The sequence below is a fragment of the Bufo bufo genome, chromosome 5 (assembly GCF_905171765.1).
Source record: "Bufo bufo chromosome 5, aBufBuf1.1, whole genome shotgun sequence".
In the NCBI taxonomy this organism is placed as follows: Eukaryota; Metazoa; Chordata; class Amphibia; order Anura; family Bufonidae; genus Bufo; species Bufo bufo.
The window spans coordinates 487,286,700-487,295,235 of NC_053393.1; positions in this window are offsets into that span (position 1 = coordinate 487,286,700).

Sequence of the window (8,536 nt, forward strand, 5' to 3'; positions counted from 1 at the left end):
TAACCCAAACTCAATAGTGCTTGCAGCCTATCACAAGAACGGGGAAGGGAGACGCCTCTACCTCTCCTGCCCTGCTGCAGCACAGCCATCGCTGTCAGAGTACCAAATATTTAGTTATTAATAACACATGTATAGAAAGCATTGCTCTTGTGCCTAAATAACTAAACGAGGTTACACAATCTCAGTCAAAACAGACAAAAGTTGAATATGTCACCAATGTCTGATCTGTTCTGGTCCCACTACATAAAAACGCTATGTTATAAAAAACTAAAGTGACAAAATTAAGAAGGCAGACAACATAAAAGCTTTATTAATTAAGTATGCTCCATTCTCCTTGTAGTTGAGTGTCCACCATCAATATATTATTACTGAGAGCCCGAATATTGTAGAAGATTTAAGAGGGGAGAAATTTTCTCTTGGATAGTGAATTGTGGGGTTCATGAAGTCGCTTTGTGTTCTTCACAAAAGAGGCAAGTTGGTTGGCGCGAAGCCGTTCACCCCTTCTAGAAGAACAGAAGATGCGGGCGTCTGCTGTGCTTCCATAGGCCCCAATATCAACAATAATAAATCTATAATGACTGTCAACTAAGGCCAATAGCAGTATAGAAAAATATTGTTTAAAATTAAAATATTGGGACCCTGAGTGAGGCGGTTTCTTAACACGTACAGTCAGGTCCATAAATATTGGGACATCGACACAATTCTAAAATTTATGGATCTATACACCACCACAATGGATTTGAAATGAAACGAACAAGATGTGCTTTACCTGCAGACTGTCAGCTTTAATTTGAGGGTATTTGCACCCAAATCAGGTGAATGGTGTAGGAATTACAACAGCTTGCATATGTGCCTCCCCCTTGTTCTGGGACCAAAAGTAATGGGACATAATAATAATCATAAATCAAACTTTCACTTTTTAATACTTGGTTGCAAATCCTTTGCAGTCAATTACAGCCTGAATTCTGGAATGCATAGACATCACCAGACGCTGGGTTTCATCCCTGGTGATGCTCTGCCAGGCCTCTACTGCAACTGTCTTCAGTTCCTGCTTGTTCTTGGGGCATTTTCCCTTCAGTTTTTTCTTCAGCAAGTGAAATGCATGCTCAATCAGTCCTTTATGTGACATACAGGTTGTATCGGAGTGCCTCTTCCTTGTAATTTTTGGCAGCACTTGCACTTTACATACAGGAAAGAATGTTTCCTAACAATTCTTCCTCTAAAATCGATTTTATCTTCGGTTTTGTGCGTATTATTATCAGTCTGTAAAACTGGCGTACTACCCGGACAACATCGTTCCCAGCAGCGAGATACATCCAGACATCCTCCCCATGCTGTTCCCGAACCAATTTAGTGGCGTTTCCATCAATTTCTGACCTTTTCCTGTGAACCAGACTCCCTCCCCTCATCAGAGCAGGGAGTGCCTGGTTTAATGCTCTGGTTCTCCCATTGACTTCCATTGTGCTTGGGTGCTTGGTAGAGCACCAGAGCATCCCGAGGTGTTCTACTCGAGCACCCGAGCACTTTGGTGCCCGATCAACAGTAGTGGTAAGCGCTCACTACAGGCAGTGCAGGGAGGCAGGGGGAAGCTCTTATACATTATATAAGGACAGTTATGTCCCTCCGCCAGTGTCCAAACATCACTTTTGTCAAAATGAATTAAGCCTGGATTCATGATGTTTTTTACACTCCTCCGGCTGATTCCGATGTATAGACTTCACCTTGCTTGTAGTGCCACATCTTGCCGCTGTTGCCGTTTGTTTGCCTAACTACCATCACGCTCTGTTTGGCTGCATGCTGCGGCCTGCAACATGCCACTAACGCCTCAATTGTCCGTTTACATGTATTCAGTTTCCACGCAGGGTTGAAATTTTAAAATGTCTTTTTTTTTGGAGGGGGCGGTTTAAAATATCTCATAACACCGTGTGTGTTTAAGCATTATCTGCCCCCAATAATTTTCTTTTAAAAGCTTTGGAATATGAAAAAGCATGAGACATGTGACGGCGTGTTGTGTTTTTAAACACGCTATATGATAACGCCGTCAGATGTGTGTTTACTAGAGTTGAACGAACCCGACCTGAATTTCGGGTTCGGTGTTCGGGTGATTTTATTATTTTTCGTTAAAACAGAATGCTAAATAAAATGTCTATTGAGGGGTTAAAAAAAACTAAAAAACCTCACCTCATCCACATCCTCATCGCGCAGCCGGTATCTTCTTTTCTTCAGGACCTGCAAAAGGAACTGCGGTGACGTTACCGTGCTCACCACGTGGAGAGCGCAGTGACGTAACCGCAGGTCCTGCTGAATGATACTACATGTCTGAGGTTTAAAAAAGACAGAATCCTCCAGGACCTTCTGTGTTCCACGGGATCTCTGTTCCTGCGGCTCTGTATTCAAGGACCTTTGTCTCTCTGATGCTCCAGGTTCCTAGGTACCTATTCCAAAATCCTGTACATCAGAAAGTTTACATTTTGTATTAGCTCTGTGTTCCTGATGCTCCATATGCCTGATAAGATGGCACCAGCTACTGGCAGTGTTTGACAGACGTGCATATCCAGAAATGCTTGGGCCCAGAGCTGGGCTACCACCAGGACAAAAGTTCAGACCTTTGCCTTAAAATGAAATCTTGATACATTGAACGCCAAAATAATAGAAATCGTATGCCTATCCTGATGCATAACTTTCTCCATGACTCATTTCAGTAAAAAAAAAAAAAACTTCCATTGTATTGAATAATTCAAGTTAAAAGAAACCATTACCATGAATTATTTAATTCCACCCAGATTAATTCATCTGGACAATCCTCAAGCCAAGAATCATTATTCAAATGCAACCTTGTCAGATTTGTTCCTCAGGCAGATCTCCTTAAAGTGGATGTCCACCACTGAACACCATTTTGTTTTTGTTCACCTAAATAGGTTAAAACCTGTCATCATAAAAATGCAGTGCAGGTTGTAGGCAGCATGTTATAGAGCAGGAGGAGCTGAGCCAATGGATTTATAGTTCTATGAGAAATGATTCAGCAATACTTGCCATTTGTACATTTAAATCACTGCTCTTTCTGTGCTCAGAACTAGAAATGAGCTAATTGATTCTTACGGAAATGTAGCGCCGCATGCACAGTCGCTGCTCTGGAAGCGGATGCAAAGCCACTGCGCTTGCGCTGCTACTTGGGGCCGGCCCTGTCAATCAAGCAGAAGGGGGAGCTTCTTCATCAGCGGGGACAGCCCCTCACAAGTGAAGAACTTATGATGAGACAAATCAATGCCTACTCAAGAGCCTTCTGGGCAGTCTTATCAGTGATTGACAGTCTTCCTTATGAGTGTGCCTACTGAGATGGCTGTTGATCACTGAGAGAACCACCCACTGGATTATTAAAGGGGTTATTCCATGACTGATGTAAAAAAGGAAAATCAGACATTATATAGTACATGACAATATCTTTCTAACAATTAACCTATAACCAGACCTGAACCTCACATGGGTCCAGAGATCTCCACATTCAGTGTTCCAATTTTTCTGCTAGATTATCTTCAGCCTGGAAGATTGAGAGGGGGGGTCCTTTCTGCTGCAGCTCTCTCTCTCTCTAATGCCACAGCTTCTAACAGAACATATTGCTGGTGACAGTTGAAGATTTTAACTGAGCATGCTCGACCAGCTGAGTGAGACGGACAAAAAAAAAGGAAAAGAACAAACAGCAGGTGGCGCTATACATATACATTTTATTGAATAGCTCACTTGCTATACTACATTTTTAATTACATGAAATTACAAAGTCATTCAGATCAGGGTTGAAAAATGTAGAATATGCTTTATGACACAACCCTTGTAAGTAAAGAAAGAGCAGAAATGTAAATGAATGTTTGCTAAAAAAAAAAAAGACATGAATCACACACTAGCTGTCACGCTTCGGTGTGGGAGGGAAACACCATACCGAGCATAGGAGGGAAAGAGGGAACAGGGAATCAGGCCTGAGAACTAGGGAAGGAAAATGGACACCTCCTAGTGAAAACCCCAACCAAAATCCTGACTGACTACCAGTATGAACAGACCCCAAAGGTAGGTGAGTTCATACGCAGGAATACCTAGAGTCCTATCAAGCCCTATAGGACCCTGGTACTAATGGCAGGGACGAGACTACCTGTTCCTCCAAAAGGAAGGATGAACAGGAGTCTCCTTCAGGCCTAATACAAACAATAGGGAAATGCAACACACAGAACCCATACAAAATACAAAAGGGAGAGGAAAGACTTAACTTCAAAGGAGCAATGGAAACACCAGGAACTCAGCCGAGATCCAACCACAATCTATCCAAAGGTCCAAACAGAAGCTATAAATCGCACAGCATTGTGGGAGAAACAACTATAAATAGAGAAGGTTAAATTACCCTAATAGCCACACCTGGGGAAAGAAGGTGTGGCAAGCACCAGAAACAAAACAGACGTCATTTGATCCAAACGGAAAACATGTCCGATCAAACCACACGTTGCCAGTCTCGCCGATCTCCTGCCACCTGTCGCAGGAACATCTGTGACACTAGCCTTGTGGCTGCGCCAACCGCCACGTGATGTTGTACCAAATTGGTGTAGGAACACACTCAAAAGAGACAACTGCTTCGTGGTGAGTGGGACTATGCATTTTAACAAAAAAATATGCAAAGATTGTCATCTTTATAAATGATACTTGGCAGCAATCGATCAGTTCATAGCATGTGGATGTGCAACCTATGGCTTTTGTTTGTTTGATATGAAAGAATAAAGTTAAACTTTTGCTGAATATTTTTCCATAAACTCCATAGAATAAACATGAGTTTAACCCTTAGGATACCAGAGGTTTTTTAGTTTTTGCGTTTTTATTTTTCTTTCCTATCTTCTTTGAGCCATAACGTTTTTATATTTCCGTTCACATAGCTGTATGAGGGCTTATTTTTTGCGGGACAAGTTGTACTTTGACCATTAATTATGGCATACAATGTAATGGGAAGCGGTAAAAAAAATCCAAATGGGGTGGAATTGGAAAAAAAACGCAATTCCTCCACCGTTTTACGGGTTTTGTTCCCACGTTGTTCTGTTTGCAGCAAAACTGACTATGCCCTTCATTCTCTGGGTCAGTACAATTACAATAATACCCCATATGTATAGGTTTTTATGTCTAAATAGTGTAAAAATGTAAACTTTGAAAAAAAATAAATTATAGTTATATCTACTGAACTGTGTGGGGGCTAATTTTTTGCAAGACAATCTGTAGTTTTTATTGATACCATTTTGGAGTGTAACTTTTTGATCACATTTTATTATATTTTTTTGCCGTATTGTAAAAATATTCGCCGTATTGTAAAAATATTTAATATTTTAATAGTACGAGCGTTTTTGGTCGCAATGATACCCATGAAGTTTATATTTTCTGTTATTTAGGTAGTAGTTTTTTTTTATTATACGGAAAGGGGGGTGATTTAAACTTTAATTTTTTACATTTTTAATATATTTTTAACAGTTTTTCAACTTTTTTTATGAATTGAATTCATTTTTAAATTTTTAATTTTGAACAATCATGGATTTTTTAAATGCATTTATTACTAACTATTGCTTATTTCTTATTTTGGCCTGCTACCTGGTGGCCAAAATAGGAATTGCAGTTTGAATTCCCTCTGCCTCTTCAGTGAGGCTGAGCTCATTCAAATCAATCGCCGGCATCCTCACTGGCCTTAGAGGATGCCGGTATTTAGATGCCGTGATCTTACTTGATCATGGCATCTAAAGGCTTTAATTACCGCGATTGGCATTATTGCCGGTCACTATAATTAGCCGCAGGTCTCTGCTGTTTGAAACAGCAGAGACCTGCCAGCCATGATGCCCACTGCACGTGGGAGCGGGAGCCGTGTCTGCCTTTTGCTCCAGCATTGTACATGTATGGCACTAGTAGCAAAAGGGTTAAAGACATTTAAAGGGGTATCCCCTTAGAAATCAATGGAGGTTGGCCGCGCATGCATGCTGCCCTCCTTTGCTTTGCTGTCTCAGTTTATGAAAAAGGGGTGGCTCCCAAAGGTGGGACCAGCATCTATCAGACAATCAGGGCATATCCTAGCGATATGCCCCCATTGTCTGATATGGGAATACCCTTTTAAGATAACACTCTGCTGCTTGAAGCTGCCATTAGAGAAAGCTTAGGAACTTACTACATACTGTTATACATTGAACTACATAATTAGACAAAATCTCTTAACTGTTTCAGAGCAAGAGCTTCCTCTAGAGATTGGCACACAGTACTACATGCTGGAGAGCTCACTAGTGGTCAGTATGCCATATTATACATTGGAGCTCCCTCTTGTGGACAGCATGGTGGTTGCCAGCATTCACAGTTTACAGACGGAATCTATGGGCAGTGGTGGACACTGAACCAGGATGTTCTGGTAAGGAATCAGGGTGTTTGGGGTTTCCTAGTGCCCACAAGGTTATGGCCTTTTGGAAATTGTTTTAGAAAGTGGCCAACAAATTTAAGTGGGGTTGTGGAATTCGTACTCCATATAAACATTGGGAGCATGATAGACTCTGCTTCTCGAGAACATTGCCAGTGTTAAACCCTAATTGGTGAAAAGAAATCGATTATGTCACTCCAGGTTCATGACAAGCACTTGCTATGATGGGAAAATTCATTTTAGTCCCAGCCCCATACATGTGCGGTGGAAGGAGAAGTTTTAAATATGGAGCCCACTCGCAAGTACAACGGGTGGCGTAGATGCCGAGTCTTTACTGTTTCAAACGGCAGAGGCCCGGGACTAATGTCTGCGACCAGCGATAACGCAGATTGCAGACATTTAACCTGTATCTAACTGCTGAAAAACCAGAAGTGCACACTTACAGATCACATGGTGATCGGGGGAGCCATTCCTTCGATCTGATGCGCTGGGCCTCTCTGAAGAGATCCAGAGTATCAAAGCTATAGTTCCTATCGAGGTCTGCAGTGGCCTAGCTAGAAATGATTGGGCCCCACAGCAAATTTTTGAACGGGGCCCCCCCCTCCCCAGAAAATTTTATGCAAACCCCCACTCCTGTGGCTAGTCAAGATCGCTCTCAGACGAGGTCCGGCAGCCACTCACTCCATTCCTTACAGTGTCTCTGTATATAATCTCATTTTATTCTATAATACTGTTGGTGGGCCCTGACAACAACATCTTTTAGTCCTCCTCCTGGGTGGGCCCCTTCTGAGTTCAGGCACCAAAGCAGCCGCTTCTGCTGATTCCACTATAGCTAAGCCCCTGGTAGGATAACTGCAATTGGAGCTTACATTGTAGAAGCACACGTCACTTAATCTGTGCAGGTCAATGCGCCAGAACTGAAATCTACACCAGCGTAGATTATAATGAATGGGCTGACAATGCCACGCCCCACTCCCCACCGGGCTCTTTATACTTTTTTGAAAAATGGCAAGTGGGCAGGAACCAAACTTCCCCCGTACTTCCCCCCATTTTGCAGAATTTTCCAGAAGCAGTGAATGTGCCAAAATTTGCAACTTTTAGATGCCAGTTTTCTGGCGTACAGGGGATGATAAAAAACCTGGACATATTGCATGTGAATTTTAGCTATTGCATTGCAGATATGGCACGGTGTGTATTTAAATTTATGCAGTATGTGCTCACAACCTAATAATTTGCTTACAGTGCCCACTACTGTCCGTAGGTGATAATACAAGGGAAATATAAAGCAATATCTTTTTTTTATGATTTATTCAGTATCATATAGTGTATTTTATTGCTTGTATTGCAGAGATAGTGAGTAGGGATGAGCGAATCAACTTCGGATTAAACATCCAAATTCGATTTGGAGTGAGTGAGTGAGATCTCCGTACAGTGAGAGCTCCGTACAGAGTGAGAGCTCAGTACAGTATTAGAATGTATTGGCTCCTATGAGCCGAAGTTATTACTTCGTGAAGTCTCGCGAGACTTCGGGTAGTAACTTCAGAAAATAATTTCTACTGTAAAAAAACTTTTACCGAACTCTGGTTCAGTTCCAAGGTACGTACAGTATTCTAACAAAGTTTTATGTAAATCGACTTCGGATGTTTCATTCAAGGTTGATTAGCTCATCCCTAATAGTGAGCTGTTGCTTGTTTCGTAAAACACTGTATGAATATTATAACATCGCACACATTATGTAAGGAGCTGCAGAGCTGACATTCCCTTGAGAGTTGCAGTTTGAGGCTGGTAAGTACACTGTTATATATATTGCTGTTGTGTCCTGCATTTTCCTCTATAAGGCTACTTTCACACCAGCGGTTGTATAATCTTTAAAATAGCCATGACGGATGCATCATGAACACCATTGAAAGTCAATGGGGGACAGATCCGTTTTCTATTGTGTCCGAGAAAACGGATCCGTCCCCATTGACTTACATTGTGAGTCATGACGGATCCTTCTTGCTCCGTATCACACTGCTTGCAGCCTTATTCTGTCCGCGATGGGGATGCAACCAAACAGAACGGAATGCATTCTGGTGCATTCCATTTCGTTCATTTCAGTTTTGTCTCCATTGACAATGA